Source organism: Ruditapes philippinarum, unplaced genomic scaffold (genome assembly GCF_026571515.1).
Source record: "Ruditapes philippinarum isolate M1 unplaced genomic scaffold, ASM2657151v2 ctg2259_1_1_1_1, whole genome shotgun sequence".
NCBI classification, from domain to species: domain Eukaryota; kingdom Metazoa; phylum Mollusca; class Bivalvia; order Venerida; family Veneridae; genus Ruditapes; species Ruditapes philippinarum.
The window spans coordinates 58,192-81,070 of NW_026866331.1; the positions used below are offsets into that span (position 1 = coordinate 58,192).

At 34.1% G+C, this 22,879-nt stretch overlaps 1 protein-coding gene across 8 annotated transcripts in view; it reads left to right on the forward strand.

Annotated features, from left to right (window-relative positions):
- Window positions 1-10,085: 10,085 nt before the first annotated feature.
- LOC132732182 (uncharacterized) overlaps window positions 10,086-22,879 on the forward strand; it is a 66,403-nt gene continuing 53,609 nt past the window's right edge. For 7 of the 8 annotated variants that reach the window (XM_060718554.1, XM_060718557.1, XM_060718559.1 and 4 more), the window contains exon 1: window positions 10,086-10,223. The gene's annotated coding sequence lies outside the window, so the exon portion shown is untranslated. Of the gene's footprint in view, window positions 10,224-11,706; window positions 11,863-22,879 lie in introns of those variants that run through there. The other variant, XM_060718555.1, reaches the window with a different exon arrangement.

The following is a 22,879-nucleotide window of genomic DNA, read 5'->3' on the forward strand; positions in this document are numbered from 1 at the left end:
TATAAACAATATATGTTATATAAAAACACTACCAAAAGAGGATATAGAAAATGACTTTTGCTAGAACTGAACAAAGTTCATGGACATCTAAGGATCAAATTTTAATCTAACACATCTAAATTTCCATACCACATGCTGCAGGTCACTTGACGGAAACAATTTAACTTGATGTCCAAATTCAATTGATGCAGCTTTAAACTAACCATTTCTTATTCATATATAATGTTTGAGCTTTGTTATATATAATTGAAATAATTTGCTCACTGTACCTGGCGAATTAAAAACCAATTATTTTGCGTCCTTGATTTGAATAACCTTTGTAGAGGATGATTAAGATGATGCTACCAAATTTAAAAAAGCCATAGGCAGTGTTTTTGTAGACATTGTTATTTTTATTACTATATACATACAGCTATACCAAATGATATCTTGGAGAGACAAACTTTTAAGGGACATTAGTTAGAAGAACTTTGTAAATGAACATTACACAATGCTAAAATATTGCTTAATCAATATGTTAATACTAAGCATCTACATTTGTTGATGTCCGATAATGCAATTTTTTATTACGATTATTACTACATGTATATATTTCAAATTGTGACCCCATTTTTACGGTTCCGTCAAACTCAGTATACGACTTCTGTAGTCTTTGCATTTTGGAGTCTTTTAAATATTTCAAATAAGTGTTCAGCATTGCATCTCTGTAATACATCAGATGAACGGGGGCCTGGGTATTTCCGGTGCAAAATATTATGCTTCTAAAACTTTTGTATTGTTATTATTACAATAATGATTTAAACGAATGCATTATGCAATAGTTAAGAATTACAGTACTAGTCTGTCAGTGTCATCTCACAGTGTACTTTTTGTTGTAAAGGTCAGACTATCGTATTGTAACATACAAGTGCAGAGAAATCCGTAAGATTCAATGGGACATAAGGTAATTGAAAAAAGATGGGATAAAATTATGTATAAAAACTAATTTAGAAACTAAATTACATTATTTTCTTAAGAAAAAGAAATATTTCATAAGTCTCTAGGATAATTTTGACTTTGATATTTGTATTTATAAAAGTATATTCAGCTGAAAATTTCAATAAAAAGCGGGGTAATTCTCTTTGAAGTCAATTCGCAAGAATTTGATTGGCTACCCCTATATATAACAAGATCATTTTTATGTGTCAGACATTTCATTATCCTTGAAAACTCACCTCTTTAGCACGAAAACTCAAGTTTAAGGTAGGAATAGGGGCCATTTCTCATTATAATATAAGTCTATAGGGAAAACCAGCATCATAGTCTGGCCTAAAGTTGTTACCATTTGTATGATTCCATCGAAATAAACTAATATTTTATTTTCGTAGCGCTGTTGTTGTACTGTTTCAACTATGTAACATAATAAAATACGCACGTATATCAGAATGTGAGATTATACGCATGTTGACTTATAATACTGTACGTTTTGATCGTCATTTTTCATACGGTAGTTGTAACGCTTATAATTATGATCTATATACATGTACTGTCGTTTTACGAAAAAAATCGTTTTTTCTTATAATGTGGTGGTGCTGTCGTGGGGTTGGAGTTTTCACTCCGGATCACGGCAGTAAGCCACATTGATTCTGTCTGGGAATTCACAGTCAAACGCTTTATCTATTAAGCTAAGTGGCCGGCACCTCTTTTCTTATAATAAATGTAATTATGTTGTTTTATAAATTCGTAATAAAGATGTCTGACAGCTTATAATTAATATGACTGTGTATAAACGGTTATTTGAAATATAACACTCGCAAAGAGGCTCGCATATTATTACAATAACATATTTATTTTTCAATTAACTAATTTTTATGACAGTCTAAAAAACTCTGTTAATTTAACTTTAATTTAATCAGTCTTAAGTTAGATCCATATTTTAAACTATTTTTTTTTTAAATCAGATAACATGACATTTTATCATAGTATTGAGTGGTCAGTGTTTTATATAAGACCTGTTCATGTATATTTTATTGACAGATAACAAGAGTGTTTTAATTTTTAGCTGTTGAGATATAGATAATGTATGTTACAAAATGTTATATTTTTAATGTAAGTCTCGTATATATATATATTTGGATTTATTCAGATTGTCAATGCACAGCTTTTTATGTACATTAATCTTTGTATGTCAGGTATATACTTTAATATGATTTTGTTAAAAAATAAATATATGTGTGTTAAATGTGATAATCAGTTCAAGAAATTGTATGATATTTAGTTAAACATTAAGAACTTTGCCAGGATGTTCTTTGCAAAATCTTCCGTTCATATTGTAAGTACTTTGCAGTATGGGCCGAGGAGTTGTCTCCCTTGTCATTATGATTGTAGTCTCTTATAATTTTCATCAGAATGACCGTACAAGCAACTTTATGATTTTATGTTTTAAGATTTGTGATTGAAATGCTGCACATGTTGTTTTGTATAAATCAGAAATTAATAAAGATTATATATATATATATTAGCTAACAATTATTCAGAGCCATATAACCTATTATATATCATTATACCAAAATGATAATATAGCCTGAATGACTACTGGGTAATAGAATTTATTTAATAAGCATGATCTGAGAATACTTTTAATGAATTTCTTTTTACTTAAACCTACGCCATTTTTTTTAAAAAAATGGCCTTTTTTAAAATAATTTTCTGGCTCAGTGAACAAAGGGGACACAAAAACCTGAGTTCTGTGATAGTTTGTATTATTGCAATGTATAAATTTCTTCCCTTCCCTTGAAAGGACATGAGATATCCAAATAAATAAATAAATAAAAAAAAATAATCAAGGGACATATATTTCGAAAACGCGGTCGCTGACCCCAATATTATTTCGTTTTCAATGTTTCTGTGACCATATTCTTAGAACATGCAAAGTTTATTTAAATTCTATTAAATTGAGAGCGTTGTACTCAATCTGTTGTTTGTTTATATGTTACTGCAGAATACGCCTTTGAACATTTTGTTTCATTTAGAACTTTTAATTGGATACTAATTAGATACTGAGGCATAAATATAATTTGTACACGCACCTAAAATCGAGCATGATTGACTTTTCATAATCACAGGACATTCAGATAGCTTATGGTTATTTAGTACATTTTTATATTTTTTAATCATTCTTTCATTTTTATGTGATTTTACCCATTTCCTTTGATATCTTTTAAATTTCGAACCTTTAATTAATTCTAAAATATAAATTATCAATAGAAAATTTTAAAATCAAAGCACTATTTTCAGATTTATCAAATTAATTTAATTCCGCCTTTAGGGAGTCTATGGTAGTGTTGTTAACTCTTTGCCCAATCTTTTGTCTTCATACTTCACCAATATGGAATGCAAATTGTAATAAAATTGTAAATTGTGTGTAAACATGTATTTATACAATAAAATGTTTTCAAACTAAAACACTTATAGAGTTGAATGGCGGCAATATAAACAAACCGATACCAATTCATATTTCCAAGGTAGTTCTCTTGTTAAAGTCGAATTAAAGCAGTACAAGCGCACAGTTTCTCTCCACGTTATATATTCACTTCATTTGCTCACCTCGGTTCTGAAGCAATGCAGAATGGTGATTTGGTGTGACATGTAATTTTATCGCTTAAATCGGCCCATTTTTTATTATTCGGTTCGGAGGTACATAAACTTGTACAAGACTTGCAAATAATGTTTTTAACTGAAATAACTTCAAAAAAGAAAGAAAATTAAATAAAAATCATTATTGAGAAGTGTCATAGCAGTTAATTTTCCACACCTGTAATATGAAATGTAACCAATAAACTTCCTTGGTTTGCAACACGTGATCCTCCAATGTGAATCATTCTTTGACCCAATTCTATCGATTTGGCCATGTTTTATTTAAAGACTTTATAATATATATCACGTAATCCATCTTGACTGGTTTTTTCAATTTCCGAGTCCAAAAGATCCATATCAAATCCATTTTATACTCTCTTAAGTAGACAAGGCGCTTGTCGACTCTAATATAGTTTTGCAGCTGTGTAGAGTCTAAAAAGAACCAGTGTTTGTATTTAACAATGTATAATGACCTATTTATTTCGCATCACTTTTTCTCATTTTGACAGAACTTTGTTACTTGTACTACAATAGTGATTTTGTGTAGATTTTTGGACTCTAGAAATAAAAAAGAGCCTAAACGAAGTACAACAGTGATGTAATATGTTTTTTTTTTACTTTTGAAATTAATATGAGGCCAGATGGAGTTCATAAGTGATTTCTTTGGAATTTTGTGGACTCTCGGAAATGCAAACGTGGCTAAATTGATAACATTGCAACCAAAAGTGATTTATATTTTGGAATCACAAGGTGCAAATATACTGATAATTCATCGGCTACATTTTATTCAGAGTGAAGTAACATATTAATGGGTTTTCGTCTTTGAATGAAAGTTATAATGGGATCCTATTTATGAAATATCTGCACCTAAAAGTTTTTTTTATCTTTTAGGACACTTTCAAGGGTAAATTACTCCAAAATGTGCAAAGCAACACCTTCTGTGATATAAAATGTCTGTTTGATAGTTTATTCTCTGTCATGGCGCAAAATATGCTGAAATTTTATGCGACAGATTTCATTCTATAATTGCTTATGCGAAATCACAATCGAAAACATAGGCTCTTGTCCATTACCTTAGATAAGAGACATAAAAGCCGAGGAGATTAGATTGGCGAAATAATAAAAAAATCCTTTTTTGAGTTGTGCCATTTATTATGTTTACTCGTTGAAGCAAAGCAAAAAACATTTTAGTTAGAATTCCATGTATTTTTAATTCCCATGATAACTGAAAATTTAATGACAAAAAAAAAATAATTTTAAATTAATAATGTATCAGTAAGCTTGAGTTTGAGTTATCTGCTCTTGAAAGTGACCTTAAAGAATAAAAAAAAAAACAATTTCAATTTAGGGTCAAATAGCTCCAAAGGTAACATGGCGACCCCCAATTTTTCCACCAATTTGTTGTCAAAGATTCTCTTTTATAATGCAAAGTTTAAGAAAATTTTCTACGTAAATTTAAAACAATTGTAAAAAATTACTGAAATTTCGAATTAGTGACCTTCTTCCATTGATCAATTACTGGGGAATACATTTAATATCATGTTGAGGCTACCTTTGGCGATCGATTTCATGTGGCGGCTATCAAAATTGACGGAATTGTTTACTTTTGTTGCGGATAGTCCTGACTGTAAGTATTCTTTAATTTCTAAATTCCTAATAGATTATCGAAACGCCATTTACACAAACAAAGAAGAATATATTAGCTTTCGTTAGGACTAATCATCAAAGCTAAACGTCAAGGAATGACACATCCATTGTATAGAGTCCCCCCACCGACCCCTTCACCCTCGATGGTATCATGGTAGGATCGATTTTATTAGCCACTCGACGTTTAATTGACCATTTATGATTGATATTTCTCAACTGTTCGTCAAAACGCATTTGAATTATAGTTATTAATTTTACCAATACTGTATTACAGTGTGGGTTCGTTCTCAAGTATTGCCTTAATGAATTTCTCTACTAGTCTTGCTCAATAACTTGATAAATTTTTGTAATATAGATGTATATTTCATTATATTTAATATTTAATGTTCAATCAAGTTATATGTAGATAATGGCAATATCAAATGTCAAAGTGCAGGATTGATATGATGTATGGATTGCTCAATTCCAAATCCTTTTATTGCCACCATATTTTCTCTGTTTCCCGTCGTTACAAAGGCAGTATTCCATAAACCTGAGATCAACCATGTAAGCATACGCATTTGCAAGTATTTCCAAAAGGACTAATTTTATAGACCTACTGGTGTTTACCTGTCAATTTTGGTTTGCGAATTTGCGAGTTCACAATGACGGATTTTCACTTGATTCCATTTCAAAGTTTCATTTAATGCTGCGTTTTGTTTTCTTAGTTATAGCACATCTTAGTATCATATAAAAGATTCCATGGTTACCGCCGTTTGAACACATTTGCGGGTGTTTTATTCTACATTACACTAAATGGTCATGCTTTAATGTTTGATTCTACTTAAAACCTGTACGGGGTAGATGAAAAGTATCATGTCGTTCATGAACAGCCTCAATTAAATAGAGCCTGCAACAATTTCAATTTTACAGTGTTGGACGGCATTTAATGTTGCTTTTTTTCTTACACCTAAAGGAATTACATCAAGTAGACATTGTGCTTGATAAAAGGATAAGTTACCACATTAAAGAATTAACAACCTGGTTGGATTTGAACAAATAATAGTTGGAGCAATTATCCATTCTTTCAATTGGGGAAAACAAGAGCAGAAATAAATTAAAAAGGTAAACAAAATCAGAACAAATCCAACTAGAGAAATAAAACACCCATTAAACTCAAAGAATACGACTGGATAAAAAGATGTCAACAAATGTATCCATCGAGAAGTATCGTCGAATTTAGCCTTTCAGATTTTAAAACGTTTACTAATAAATTAGTATTTAGTAGCTCACATATTCTAACACGATCCGCATTTTTTTCCCTATTGAACATAGAAGAACCGAAAGTGTGTATTATTATGCTATAAAGTCACTGTTTGACGTTCTATATTTAGACATGTGACGTAATCATTATACACGTGACGTAACCACTAAAAATGTGACGCGTTGACAATAAGTACGGAAACAAATCAGGCGCAATTTAGCTTAATATCAGGTAGATCTACAGCAGCATTTATTTGTTGATGTCGTGTTAGAATCGAAAAAAAATATCCAAATCGGTGATTTTATTGCTTGATAAAATCACTGTTTGTCGTTCGGATGCGCATCATTATATCACTCGGGCTACGCCCTCGTGATATACTTCCCCGCATCCGAACTCAAAACAGTGATGTTATTGAGCAATAAAATCACAGTTCGGGATGTATTATTTCTTAAACAACGCACCATATGACTCAATCGCTGTTCAGGTATTCACAAAATTTCACTGCAAAGTTAATTTTAAAGATAAGAATGTATTGAAAGAACCTATCTGCTGTGAATTGTTCTAGAATGGAAATTCACATTGTTACTGGGCCAGGAATAAGCAGCAGAAAAAGGAAAAGTTCTGCCAATTGACACCAGGTTATTTATGAAAATCGGTGATATTTACTGATGTAAAAATCTAAAGAAAAATAAATGTTTTCTGAAAAAGAATAAATGGAATATTTCTAACGAGACTAGTAGTATTTTTCATTTTCAGTTGCATATTTCGATTTTGTAAAATGTATATATTTCAATCAAATTAGTCGATGAAAAGATGGGAATTCATATTGTAAGAAATTTTCAAAAAATGTCGTTCATCATGCCTACAATGTTATTTTTAAATGAGGCACAGGACGCAGGAAGCAATCTACTAGATATGTCGAAAAAATAACTCCACTTCTGTGTAAAAATTCATTGTAAAGGTATGCTGAAAGGACAAACATTCTTATACGAGTAAATGAGATAATGAAACAGTTTGTTTTACCTCCATTTTGGCATCCAAGAATCCACTTTTGCCTATTTGGTGAGCAGTCCACTCAGTTCTCGCCCACTTTATTTTAACATAAATAAGTCAAATTTGAGGCAGAATTATCGATTTTGTTTATAAGTATACTGCCGTAATATCCTAGTAAAACGAGACCAAAATATATAATGTTTAAAAATAAATATATTATCGAGATGCTTTAGAAAACTTCAATTTGTTGGACAACCCCTGAAAGTGTCCAGCCAAACAATCATGTCTGCTGGCGCGTAGCACATATTTAGTCTGGAGGCCAAAAAGCAAATAAATGTTATCATTGTCATAGTTCTTCCGCCCAGAAATGGGGTCATGAAGAGTACACACATATTTTAGAGTGCAGAAACAACACAGAACTATATTCTCCAAAGAATTACATAAAACCAGTGCCTGTACCCTTTCCCGAATTTAAATCAGACTCAACCAATATATTTTGATCCAGCCAATGGATCTTTTCAAATAAAGTTCTGTATCACCGGTTTATCGATATAGTGTATAGTTACTCTAAGAAAGATTTAAATCTAATTGCTACAAGGTTGTAATAGATTGATCATTTTCTTTACATAGAAACATGTCTACGTCCCAACGTGGGTTTTGATAGTTTGAAAGATAGATAAACATGAAATTTTGGGTTTAATTAAATACAAACAATAACAAAACATGTGCTATTTTGATCATGTTTTCATAAAGCTAGTGCTTATATAAGACTTTTACCTAAATACAGTAGTAGAGAAAGGAAAGCACATACATATGAAAGCATCAAAACTGATATTAAATAAACTGATTCTCTGCTATGATTTTTAATAAATTTACTAGACCCCTTTAAAAGATGCGATATCTAATGGTTCTGAAAGTATCAATGAATAATGTTCAGTAGCAACAAAAAGAGACCACTTGATGTAAACTCGTGTCTATACATATTTATGATGACGACGATAGAGTAAGACCATGGTTCCCATCTTTCTAAAAAAAACAACAAACAAAACATAAAAAAATCACATGTCCCTTTTCACTTTTTTTAAAAAGATTTTGCACTCCCTCCCATCTTCCTCTGGCCGCTTTTCCAGCACCCTGATCCATTTGTTGGTATTTTGATTGATTGTTTCCTTTGGTGTCCATGTTTGTTCTGTGTTTTCCTGTTTTGAATTGTTTCTGGTAGCGCTCCGTCCGTGTTTTGCCTTTGAGCACTCTCTTTCATTTTGGTTATATGTCCTACTGGGCTCCTTGTCGGTGATACTCTGTTGCTAGGTTCTCTTGTGGATGCGTTCCTTGAATTCTGACCCACCATTTTAATCTTTGTTTTCATAGTTTTGTCATAAAACTCAATAGTTTTGTCATACAACTCAATCTGCCGCCAACACTGTATGCATTGAAGCAATTTGCAGTATTGTATTTATTTTTCTTTTACTTGGCATAATGAAAATTAGATACAGTTTAACAACAATGCCGTTACGATAAGATTCGTGAGATACAATGCACTGTTATATTTCAGACATGTTAAAATTCGTTTGTTTGTTACTTAATAAAGTTGGAAAGGAAATGAGCCTTCAGTGGATTTATTGTAAAATTATGAATAGGAACTTCAGTGCAATTAATGATGTGATATATATATGTGTAGACATATTATCTTAGTTTACTGTATACCAAGCCTTTCACTGTCCAGCGTTACAGAGTGCCTTTACATTACTTTGCAACAATTTATTTAATTGATAAAGATATAAAATTTTAATCGACAATCATTTAAACCAACAGAGCTTTTAGGAGCTTAAAACATAAATTATACAGCATCGTTCTTATTTCTGTTAAGTGAAAGTACTTAACAAAGCGTGCATGTGGTAAAGTCTGCAATTTTCTGGAAAAATGAAGAAAAAATGCATTTTTAAATGTGCACCTAAAATGCACCAAACACATCCATGTTTTACAAGATTTTTTTCAAAGAAAAACTTATATAATGATATTAAACCCTCGGGAGTCTGAAATTTTCAGGGAAAGGGAAGAAAAGTGTATTTTAAAAGAACACCTAAAATTAATATGCAAATTTGATTTCTTCCTAGAGAAGAACCGATGGACATACTGTTCCTTGTGAGTGGCCATGTGTGTGTGTGTGTGTGTGTGTGTGTGTGTGTGGGTGTGTGTGTGTGTGTGTGTGTGCGCGCGTGTGTTTATTTCAACTTGAGCATCTGCAGGCGAAATTTCTGAATATTAATTAACCTTCCAATTCTGACTGCAAAAACTCAGAAATTTTGATAAAGCCTTCACAAACTTAACTTGATAGATAACAACATAATATATAGTTCTGCTAATTATATAAGTCTTTTAAACTACCAACCTTCATGTACAGAAGCTGCCTACTTACCTACCTAACTATTTGTATCATCAAATAAAATTATCTACTCTTTCTGTTGAAAGTCAAATTAAATTACTTCCGTCCGAGAAACAAGCCTTTTAATGGTGTATTTCGGTAATATAAAAAGGTGATTTCGGTAGATCATCACAAGGTAGCAATCTGGATTACCTGCCCTTTTCTTGCGGCGGGAACCAGACTACACCACTAAATACCGTTTTCCGGTATTGATATCCCAAAGTGCTCCGATATCCCATTATAACCGAAACTAAATACCAAATTAATATTTGTAATACAGCCATCGTAGAGTACGCTACGGTAGGTATATTATTTTAATTAAATTAAGATCAAAAGTAATATTTGAAAACGGTAGCATTTTTATTTCATTATAATATTTGATCTGTCTTTAAAATGCTTTAAAATAGAAAGTTTATTTGATCATTCAACGCCTGGATCCATGGCCTGTCTTATTTTAATTATCAGATTAGTGGATACGCAGAACATTTTGTTAACAAAAAGCATATGTAAATATGTGTGGTTAAATCTATTGTTATTCAAATAAAGTGTCAGCAGGGATTTATCAACCGTAAGTAGAATATACTTTTTATTTAATTGTACCGTACGTAGTCAAATTAATATTTGCTCTGTTAGGCGCCTAGTCTGGATGCATGTAAAGATTATTTTCTTCTTTAAGTTGACATGGAATCCTAAAATTTTCTTTTCTTAGTAATGAAAATGATTTTCCTTTTTCTAAAAATAGTAACTATGTCTATTTAAAGTCCATCTGTATTTAGGTACTGGTGCTCGTCCAGTCTTGGTGCGTATATAAAAAATTGAAAAAAGAGAGAAAAAAAACACACAAAAAACAACTATTCTGGGTTGGGTGAAAAAAAAAACTCAACTTTTTTTTTCAATTTCAATTTTTTTATATGCCTGGACGAGCACCTGTGGATGAGACATTCTGCTAATTTGTGTATGGGCAATATATCCCCTCGAGAAGCGAGAATTAGACCCAGAACAAAAATATATCACAGTCTAGTTTTTGCAGTCTATTTTAAGCTTGGACATTAAAAAAATAGAGGTTTATTTTTAGCTGTCAAATAATTTTTAAACCATATGTTATTTTTATTTGGTCAAATTAAATTTAATTCAGCTATTTTTGTTAATGAATTTGATTAAACACTTTTTCAGAAGTATCAAATAAAATCGAAACTGCATTAATCTATTTTAAGAAATTAATGGATTTCCATCTTCTTAAAATAGATATTATTATAGATATATTTATAGTATATGGGATTCCTCGAAAATGAAGTCATATTCTCGAAAATGAAGAGAAGGCCTTTTATAAAATATTGGCGGAGAGTCAAAAATTGAACCTTTAATTAGGCCTTAAAGAAGTTTATTTTAGGTAACCCGACTGAAAAAAAATCCGATAATTTTATCGACCGGGTGTAACGGAATTTATACCGTAGGCCCGTTTTGCAATCGCAACTACTCGGCCCTTTCCGTCAGTCTTCGGATAATAGATAATAGCCGAGGGTTCCGAATGACGCAGTGATCTCCCCTTATCAGTACAGAGATACATGTCCCGCGTATTAGCTGTCTGCAAACGCTCGTTTAAAAGACATTTATTTGTAATAAAACTATTACCAAGATGCACAGTGTGTTGTTTCCCAAGTTTTTTTTTATTCTATATAATGTACAATTTAAATATTTGAATTTGGACATGAGGATAGAATGCTCGAGTAGATATCTAGTCGAAAGCATGTACACCGTTTGGATACCGGCTTGACAAGCGCTCCACGCAGAGCCGGGATCAGGTCGACAGAACGTAAAATTTACTTTCGGTTTTAATTAAATGTTGATTTTCATATTTCAATGAGATGTATAAATGTTTATTCTGATTGCATCTAGGAGATAATTCTATTTTCTATTGATTTACACCGGAAAAGTCACGGTAAGGTTCATTTAATAATGATTTATAAAGGTTTTATTATACAAGGGTGATCGTGTTTACATTTTGGAGTCTGCAATCTTTACTTTATTGAGACTTGATGGTATACAGTATTTTTTCATATACGTAAAAATTGTTTGAAAACCATATTAATCGTTGTAACAGATGTACCATTCGTGGTTTAAATATTAAAATAGTTTTGGTAGAGTGTTTACAGGGACATATCACGTTGGGGGGCAGGATCTGACCCCCAAGCGTCTGTGGGTTGTTTTACATATTCTTCGACTGAAAGCTGCCATTGCTTTTCAAGTTTTCATAAAGCATACGGCAGTTATTGCTCGTAGGATACTTAAATATTCCCAAATGTCATTAAGAGCAGTTTTGCATGGGGAAGGATAGCCTAATTAATTCGGCGTGAACGGTTTGACCCATTTTACAGACTTTTTTCTTACTGTCAAACCGTTACGCCTTATTTTAACTGTCATTTTTACGAACGGAAAATCTACCGGTAACACTATCCACAGGAACCTGAAATTCTATCAAAAAACAAAAAAATAACGATTTAAAAAAAATCCCATACATATACTATAAAAAAATAGTATATGTATGGGATTTTTTTTAAATCGTTATTTTTTTGTTTTTGATAGAATTTCAGGTTCCTGTGCACTATCGATAGTTTGGACTGATTTTTACTGCTTAAACCTGAAAGTAACTTCAATTACCTCTAAAGATCAATAGAATATAAATTTTAGTAGAAAAAATATTAGATTGTACCTGTCTTAACGCATACATGCGATTTATTTCAAATTTGTACTGTCTACTCTATCTTCGGCGGACATGTTATGACGTCATCGTAAAAAATCGATTCCGTGAAAGCTGGTAGTAGCCACCAGTGTGTCTAGCAGGTAAGTGTGGGTTACGCATGAAGATTAAATTAAACAAAATATTGGGGGAAATAAATCTATTCATTATTTTTTAATAAATGTGTGCATTATTAAATACTATTGAAAAGTATCATTGTATTTAACCTAAAATGCAATGGTCGCAAATAGGCTCCGTACAAGTACTGAACTTGTTTAATATTTTTTAAATATTTTAATACATGTACTCAACATTTATCAATTGGTGGTTTGCCTTCTTGTTTACTGCTAATGACTGCCAAATGTCTGACACTCTCGGATAAAATACTGACTGCATTTATACATGCATATTTATATGACAATTAAGCACGTAAAAGAAATATTGAAGGAAACTATTTGAAATACACTTCAAATTATTCAGTATTTGTACAAATATTATTTCAAGAGCTCTTTTTCACCGATTGCCGATATTTAATACCATATTAAACCTATTGATAAAGTTAAATGTCTTCTTGACATACTTTATTAATTTACTAAAAAGGAACTTTATTGTGATCCAGCCATATGCTGTGTAACTATAAAGGAAGGGTCACATGTTTTAATTGAAATAAATTTTAAGTAGAGGATATTAAAAAAAAAGTCATTGAGAAGATCAGAATTTTCAAATGAACAGATTAAGAGACTTATAAATGTATGTCTTGTTGTTCATACTGTTTTGGTGACACTTTTGTTTGTGTCCCTTGTTGTTTTATCGTCTATGGTAAGTATCTTCCCTTTGCCCCTAGTTTTTATTTCTTTATTTCGTCCCTCCCCCCCCCGAATTTCCTATCCCCTTCCCCTGTGCCCGTTAACTTAGTGGTCCTGTTTCATACTGTTTTGGTGACACTTTTGTTTGTGTCCCTTGTTGTTTTCTCGTCTTTGGTAAGTATCTTCCCATTGCCCCTAGTTTTATTTCTTTATTTCGCCCCCTTCCCCGAATTTCCTATCCCCTTCCCCTGTGCCCGATAACTTAGTGGTCCCATTAATCATTCATTTATTTATTTTCTTTGATTTCCTTCTCATTTGCATTTTAGTGATAAGCCTGACCGTGCTCTCCCTTGCGCCTTGTCCCGTTTTAATTTAGGAGCCTCCTGGGTTCCTTGCCAATGGTTCTTGTTCCTGGGTCGTGTGGGGGTTGCGTTCATTGAACGTCGCCTTTCCTTGTTCATCTTGTTTATCATATTGTATACATGTATACCGAACCGTAACAAACAGATAATGATTATCAATACAAGGTTCGACAAGCAAGCAAAGAAATGTAAATTAAACAGAAAAAAACTTATCCACATACATGTATCCACCCTCCAAAAAAAAAAACACACCAAAAACGCCTGAAACTGCAAAATCAAAACATAAATACACATGAGTGCCAAAGACGGCTCTGGTAGGTGCAAGTGCTCCCTTTCGCCGGTTTAAACAGAATTGATCACTTAAACATAATAATGTTGAAATTTTTAATCAACATCCACAGAATGATGTGTACATAATACGGCGGTAATCATGGAACTTTCAATGTGACACATTCGAGGTGCCGTTCAATGAAAAGCGGGAACTAGATAACAGGGCATTTTAAATTTATCAGAGGTTTTGGTGTCCTTTTGCGACAGTCGTTCTAACATTTCTCCCATCTGTCTTACATTGTTATGCTATTCAACGTCTAAATAACGGTCACTAATTTTCCGCTTGCTGCGTTTTTATCATAAACCCCGTCATATCTGTGCGACAATTGTATTTTACTGAGGACTGTCTGAAATTCCATTTTATAGTTTGAAAATTTTAAGATTTTTTTCTTTCAGAATTTTAAGGTTATTTTTGGTTGTTTTTGAACTTCTTCCCCTACACAACCGTCCTCAATTTCTTTTAAAGATAAAACAACTAGAAATTGATATGGAGTGTAATATAAATTGAAATTCTTCTTTGCTTTATCAAGTATAGTATAATTATAATTCATTAAGATGTACCTACAATTACATTGTATTTTCGTATGTAGGAAATCATGGCAGGTAGTTCAGAAATTTCACCTAATGATCATAGATGTTAAAAAATACAACTTAATAATATCTAATTTGACAATTTAAACGGACTTAAATGCAGTATGATCTGACATCGGACATCATAAACTATTTAATTTCTAAGTAAGGTTATCAGAATTTCCTTTTCACATTCTCTTTTTAATGCTGAAATATCTGTGTGTGAATAAAAGAGTTATTCCTGCAATAATTCATATAAATAACATAAACAAATTGTATAATAAAGCTTTGCAAATACAATCGATTGACGCCGATACCTGTGTTACACCATGGAATTTACAATTTTACCATGACACCGCTTTCCAATATGGCCGCTTTCAATAATTTTCAACGATTAAAAAATTAAAGTGGAATATTTAGACTTCTGTTCGACTTTGAAGTATGATAACTTGGAACCTTGCATAAAAAACGGTTCTCTTTCAGGTAATGTAGACCATTTCTTTGAAACTTTTCTAGTTTTCGCTCCCAACAACTTCTAATTGGGAAGCGTCCGTGCATAAAAATGCAGTTCGTGGTTGGACTTGGAAAAAGACAGCGCCCGTCCAAAATTATCTTGGTGTCTCTTTGACAAGTCTAATTAGTTGGACTAGGGGAAGTAATGTATTTTTCAGACTGTAAAAATGAAACAAAAAATTAAAGAGACGATATTTGGTGATTGGTAATTTGAATGAATAGAAGTAACTTACTGAATACACTGCAGAACCTTCCGGCATGTACGCAGCGGGAGAGAGGAGCTAAGTAATTTAGTAGCACTGTTGGAGAGCTGTTTTAAAGCTCTGTACTGTCTCTGCGCACACAACGGCACTGTCTAAGTTATTCCAATCACTAATAGTCTTAGGAAAGAATGAATGTTCAAATTGGTCACTTTTTGAGATAATAGGTTTATAGCACTTATGATGGTTTATAGCTTGGTTTTCTACAATGTTTTTAGTTATGTAATTGTCTAGTTTCTTAGGTTTAATTAGGCGTTTACCACGAATAGGGGTCAGATAGGTATCGGTGGCATAGCTGGCACCAGCCCCTCAGCCACCTTGAAGAAGAATGTCAATCGTTGCCATTTTCCTTCTGTCTTGTAATGGAAGTAGATCAAGTTGCTTCAACATCCTGGTAACGCAGCCTTGATCTCTTGATTTGTAATCCCCAGAAATAAATCTAGCAGCCTTCCGTTTGGATCGACTCAAGCTTGTCTATATCTTTCTGTAGGAATGGGTCCCATACAATTGAGCTGTATTCAAGAGTGGATCTAACAAGGGATAAGTAAGCTGTTTTCCTGCAGAGTAGTGGGCAGTGTTTAAGGTTTCTCTTGAGGAATCCGAGTGTAGAGCTGGCTTTGTTGGTAATCTTCGTGATGTGGGTTCCCAAAAATTTTAGATTGTCTGTTTAAAAGTTGACACCAAGGTATGGATTTTCATCAACTTGTTGTAGGATATGATTGTCTAGTTTTGGTAAAAGTTAGTGGATCTGTTGTTGATACTCATAAAAATAACATTTTTTGGCATTGAATTTCATACCCCAAGTAGATGCCCAAGTTTCCAGTGATTTCAGGTCTGTTTGTAGTTGGAGATGGTCTTTTCTGGTTTTAATTTGCCGGTATAGGAGACAGTCATCGGCGAAGAGACGGACAGTTGATTTAACGCAGTCTGGTAAGTCATTTATATGGCAGAGGAAGGCTAGTGGTCCGAGGACAGTACCTTGCGGAACTCCTGAGTCTACTGTGACTGGTTCGGATGCGTTTCACCGTCTACCACTACTCTCATAGTTCTGTTTGGTGAGAAAAGTCTCGAAAGCCACCGGTTAATGTTTCCGTCAATTACCATATAATGACATCTTGTGAAGTAAGCTTTCATGAGGGACGGTAATCGAAGGCTTTAGAGAAAGTCCAATATCATGATATCTATCTGAGATTTATTGTCATGATGTTGTAGTAAATCATGAACTGTGGTGAGGAGCTGGGTTTCACATGAGTAGCCTGATCTGAAGCCGTGGTTTAGTGAGGTGAGGATGTTGTTTTTGTGTTCAAGGTGGTCAAGGATGTGCTTGCAGATAATATGTTCTAGTAGTTTACAGGAGACTGATGTGAGTGAAAACAGGACGATAATTTTTCGGGCAAGGTGTGAGTCGCCCTTCTTGAAGACAGGGGATATGTTTGCGCTTCGCCAATCTGAGGGTAGTTTACCACTTGTCAATTGATGTTTGGAAAATATGTCGTAAAGTTGGTGCAAGGGTCTTGGCACAGGTTTTAAAGGACAATGTTTGGGATTCCATCTGGACCTATGGCTTTGCTGGTTTCTATATTGTTAAGTAGTTTCTCTATGCCTTTAGTAGTTATTTTCAGTGGAGGTATTGGTGCTTTAGCTCTTAATCTTGTCGATGGTTTATTGTTGTTTCCTTTGGTAAAGACGGATCTGAATTGTTCTATAGGTATTTCTGCTTTTTCTCTGCTGCTATTGAATAGTTGTCCTTTTTATACCCCTGCACAACAAAGTTGTAAGGGGGGTATACTGGAATCAGCTTGTCCGTCCGTCCGGCTGTCCGTCCGGCCGTCGGTTTTTTCATTTCCGCCCTATAACTTAAGATTCCTTTGACCCACAGTCTTCATATTTGGCATGGTAGTTAGTCATGATTAGTAGATGACCCCTATTGATTTTGAGGTCACCAGGTCAAAGGTCAAGGTCACAGGGGCCTTGACTTTAAAAAGCTTGTCCGCCCAATAACTTAAGATTCCTTTGACCTACAGTCGTCATATTTGGCATGGAGGTTAGTCATGATTAGTAGATGATCCCTATTGATTTTTGAGGTCACTAGGTCAAAGGTCAAGGTCACAGGGGCCTTGACTTCAAAAAGCTTGCCCGCCCAATAACTTAAGATTCCTTTGACCCACAGTCTTCATATTTGGCATGGAGGTAAGTCATGATTAGTACATGACCCCTATTGATTTTGAGGTCACCAGGTCAAAGGTCAAGGTCACAGGGGCCTTCACTTCAGAAAGCTTGACCGCCCAATAACTTAAGATTCCTTTGACCCACAGTCTTCATATTTGGCATGGAGGTACGTCATGATTAGTAGATGACCCCTATTGATTTTGAGGTCACCAGGTCAAAGGTCAAGGTCACAGGGGCCTTGACTTCAAAAAGCTTGTCCGTCCAATAACTTAAGATTCCTTTGACCCACAGTCTTCATATTTGGCATGGAGGTTAGTCATGATTAGTAGATGACCCCTATTGATTTTGAGGTCACCAGGTAAAAGGTCAAGGTCACAGGGACTTTGACTTTAAAAAGTTTGTCTGGCCAATAACTTTAGATTACTTTGACCCACAGTCTTCATATTTGGCATGGATGTTGATCATGATTAGTAGATGACCCTTTTGATTTTGAGGTCACTGGATCAAAGGTCAAGGTCATAGGGACTTTGACTTCAAAAAGTTTGTCCACTCCTTAAGATTCCTTTGACCCACAGTCTTCATATTTGGCATGGATGTTGATCATGACTATAAGGTGACCCCTATTGATTTTGAGGTCACTGGGTCAAAGGTCAAGGTCACAGGGACCTTGACAAAAAAAAGCTTTTCTTCTCAATTGCTAAAGAATGTCCTGTCCGCAATTTATTGATTTTGACATTTTCACATTTGAAGCATGTAGAATACATAACTTAGCAATGCACTGGCATAACCTCAGATTTTGCAGGGAGGTTGTCCTTGAGCTCTAAATGGCCACTGTTGATTCTGACAAAGTGGTATGCGGGGGTATTCAAGCCATGATAGTGGCAGTTCTAGTTTCTTTAGTGGTTGTACGCCAATATTGTCATGTCTTCTTGATTTAATTAGCCGCCAGAAAGGTTAACTGTTTTTTTCTTCTAATCCTTTGATGATAGTACTGTTTATGTGTCCGATTTCAGCCTTCTTGAATTCTTTTTTACATTCACGTTGAAAGGTTTTACAGTGAGTCCAGTTTCCAGTCTTCTTAGCATTATTGTATAAGCGGGATTTCCTTTTGACCATACGTTTAAGTTTATGATTGAACCATGGTAGAGACTTTCTTTTCTTGCTCATCTTAGATGGAACATTTTCTTCTATACTTTTGAGAATCCTTAATTTGAAGAGTAACCATATATTTTCTATGTCATTTTCATTGCTTGAGTTGATCTCCCTTTCTAGCTTAGTAAAGTCTTTGTTCAACGTGTCCCAATTTGCTTTATTATATTGAAAGAATTTACGTGGTTTCTGTTTGATGTAATGAGGTAAGATGTCAATATCTGTAACAATCATGGCATAGTCGCTGATGCCTGGAACAGATGTGGAGGACTTGACAAGTGATGTGTTGTTAAGTATGAGATCTAGGAGGTTGTTGTCTCATGTGGGCTGTTCGTGTACTTGGGTAAGGCCAAATTCCACAGCTAGATCTATTAATGCCTGTTGTACATCCCGTTCCGGGGCACCCTTGTCCACTGTCGTGTTGTTCCAGTTGATGTTTGGGCAATTGAAGTCGCCAGCAATTATTACATGGCTATCCTTAGCTGATTCACGTAGCTTGTTAACTGAGTTATATAGTTCAGAAATGGATTTCATGTTTCGGTGTGGCATGTAGAATGAACATATATATAAGTTATTATGGTTTGTCATCTTTATCTTGAACCATACAATTTCGCAGTCTGTAACTAGCTGTCGCTGTGGGTCTGAGGAGATGCTGTTGGTTGTGGCTATGAATACACCCCCTCCCACACTGTTTGCCCGGTCGTTTCTGTTTACCATCAGGTTCTCCGGAAAGACTTCGCTTGATTTAATTGCATTCTTTTCAGGGTCTTTCCCAGGTTGGACACCTTTGAGCCAGGACTAAGTACCGCATATAATATCTGGTTTGATGTATTCTGTGGCTGAGTGGAACTCTGCTCTGTTTGTACGCAGGCCACAGCAGTTAACTGTAAGAAGACGTAGGTTTGCAGACTTTGCAGGGTAATGTTCTGGGCCATGGGTTTGGGAAGCTTGGCTTACCGATGGATGTTTGTTGTGCCGGCTGCTGTTAATTGATGAGTTACGTGGGCTGCTGGTGTGTATCGGACTGAAGCACGAGGATGTAACTGAGTCTAGAGTTGAATCAAGGTTTGCAATTGGTGTGAAAAAGTTGGATGTAGTTAGTTCATAACTGTTGAATGTGAAATCATCGACATTTATGCTATCACATTTACAGCAGTGCCATACAACACTGGGTCTGTTCAAGTAGGACAGGTTTTTAGAGATGTCTTCACAGCTTTTATGGTACCAAATACTACAATTACTGCAGCATACTCTGTCGGTAGACCAAGTAACAGGGGCTTCACATGTTCCACAGGGAAAAAATAGATGCATTCCTAGGACCTGGGTTCATTTGGATGTCACCAGACAGTAGAATGAGCAGCAAAAAGATCCATGGTTTGGCTTTCAATCATTGATTCACAGCCTTGTTTGTATAAATATTAAATTTACTAGCATAGGTGAAACCTCTCAGATGTCAGTACAGTTAAATATGATGGAAGTCAATGTGGAGGGGTTCTTTTCATTTCCATATTATAGTAGGATACAACCAATAACTGTGCAGGCCAGTAGAAACTGTAGAAATACGGGTTTCTTGTTTATGGGGGCCGCCATCTTGGATTAGGGGAGACAACTCTGCAAGGACTCCTGGTTGGTGACTGAGGGCGGTTACCAGCTACTTGTGCCTTTAGAAAACCATACTGACAGGGGTGGTATACCTAAAATAATTCATAGTGACCATTTACACAAGTTTACCACTTTCAAAACACTGTAATTACGAAGAAATTTATTATTTTCCTTTTGGAAAATGGAGCACGAAATTTTACGACTGTTCCGGCTGCGCGCGCACCTCTCTTCTCTACTGTAAGTTTTCTTCTTTTTATTACTTTTGACATACAAGTTATTTATCAATTTCAGCATTGCTTTTCTTTAAACAGCCTGACATTGTCGGAATAGTCACCAAAAATAAAATTGAGGTACCACATTGGGAAAATCTTAAAAAAGTAGTTTCGTCATTGAAAAGTGTGAAATTATATTTTGATAATTTCCACTGTAAAATTATCAAATATAATTTTCACGGATAAATCAGTAATCCACTGAAAAGCATAAAATAAAATGTATTTTTTGAAAAAGCACAACTTGATAATCATCACATCATAGGAAATTCTATGAGGTTGAAAATAAAATCATGTAAAAAGAAAATAAGAAAGCAGTTTTTCTCTTTAAGAGTAGTACCAGAATGGAATAGATTACCAGATACTGTGGTATGTTCACCAACGCTGAATTCGTTAAAAAACAGACTCGATAAAGTTATGTTAAACAAATTATATACTGTCGTACCGGAAAATAATTATTGGGTGTCAGACCTTGAGGGGGGTTATAAGAGATTTCTGATCTCGCGACCCTATGCTGGATAAAGTAAAAGTAAAGTAAAAAATTCACTGTAACGAGACTTTGCGTCTACTGTCATCGTCATTCCCCTATAGATGCATAGATGACTGGAACACATTGCCAGAGGACATTGTTGTCCATAGAAATAGGCTCCGTCTGTCCGTTCGTCACATTTTCGTGTCCGGTCCATATAAAGAATTTGAAATAACTTGGAAAAAATATTTGTTATTATAAGACGATGTGTCATGCGCAACAACCAGACCCCTACCTCCAGGGTCAAGGACGCACTTGCTCATTCAAGGTCAACACTGTCTATTTGAGATTATATGTTGTGTCCGGTCCATAACTTTCTTATCTTTGAATAGTCCTAATTATAAGACCTATACGTAACCTATAATCTTATCTCATATTTATCATTTATTAATCTGATATTTTACATTTTTCATTTTCCATGTTACGTTAGGTCTTAATAGATCACTGCAAAAACTAGTCTAAATTTTTAGATGTAACTGCGGATTTGAAGCTATTTTTTACATGGGTCAAATCCGCTTTAACGTCTAAACATATCTATTTAAAAGTCCATAGCAAAATAAAAACAATAAACATACACAATCATTTAAACTCCCTATGTAAAATGTTACAAATAATGCTTGGTTTTCATAATCCTGCCAAAAATGTGTATTTTCGATCCTTCTCAAAAAGAACTTACAATTTTAAACAAATCCCGTGTAAAAATCGTGTAAACAGCCTCCATATTGGTGTCTACTACGCAATGCTGTGATTACTGGAACCAAATTTTTTAGACAAAATTTTTACTGTGAGCACCTGTCACCGTCTCAAATCACAACAGAAATTTTTTTCGTTCACACTAAATTCGTACTATTGTTTTTTGAATGACGTCACAGCATGACCGGGAATTTCCAATATGGGGGTCAACACAAAATGTCTTTCATGTGTCTTCTTTAATAAATTGATAAATAAACTACTTATCGTGTGTCATTTTTGCATTATTTTACAGTTTTTGGGAATATATGCTTCCGTCTTTTGTGCAATCAATTGCTTTTTAAGATAAATAGCATTTAAGTTGTGATTTACCGGTAAATTCAAATCGACTCGAGAAGCATGTCGATTTGTGCTATGGGAAATTAGCCAGTTATGGAAAGACATCGCATTTTCCGATAAACGTCAAACTGTAAAAAAAAGAAAATGCGATGTCTTTCAATGAAAGACTAGGTGTTGTGTGCTTTGCTGCCAGTTATAGAACAATATATAAAAGTGTCTATATAGCTTTTCTCGTGTTATATATGTGCCTTTTTCACGTTTTGGCTGTGATTTCTTTTGGCAATTTTTATTTACATTTTGCCGGAAACGGTGCTACCGTAAGAATGACCAGATCATCTACAATTAACACCAATGTTTATCATAAATAAAAGGTGATAATTGACTGTCTAATTGCATTACTGTCACAAGTGTTTTTATCCAGTATAAACTATTTCACACTAGTCTTGATTTAATACAGAACAGAAGAGAACTTAACATTTCGTTAATAAAATTAGATGAAAACTTAGTATTCATATCTGTATATATGGGATGTGTATTGGATTTTTAGCAAATCATTTTGATACTATAAACATTTGTACAATGTTTAATGCAAGTGAAATCTATTGTCATTGTAATGGCCACACAGTTACTT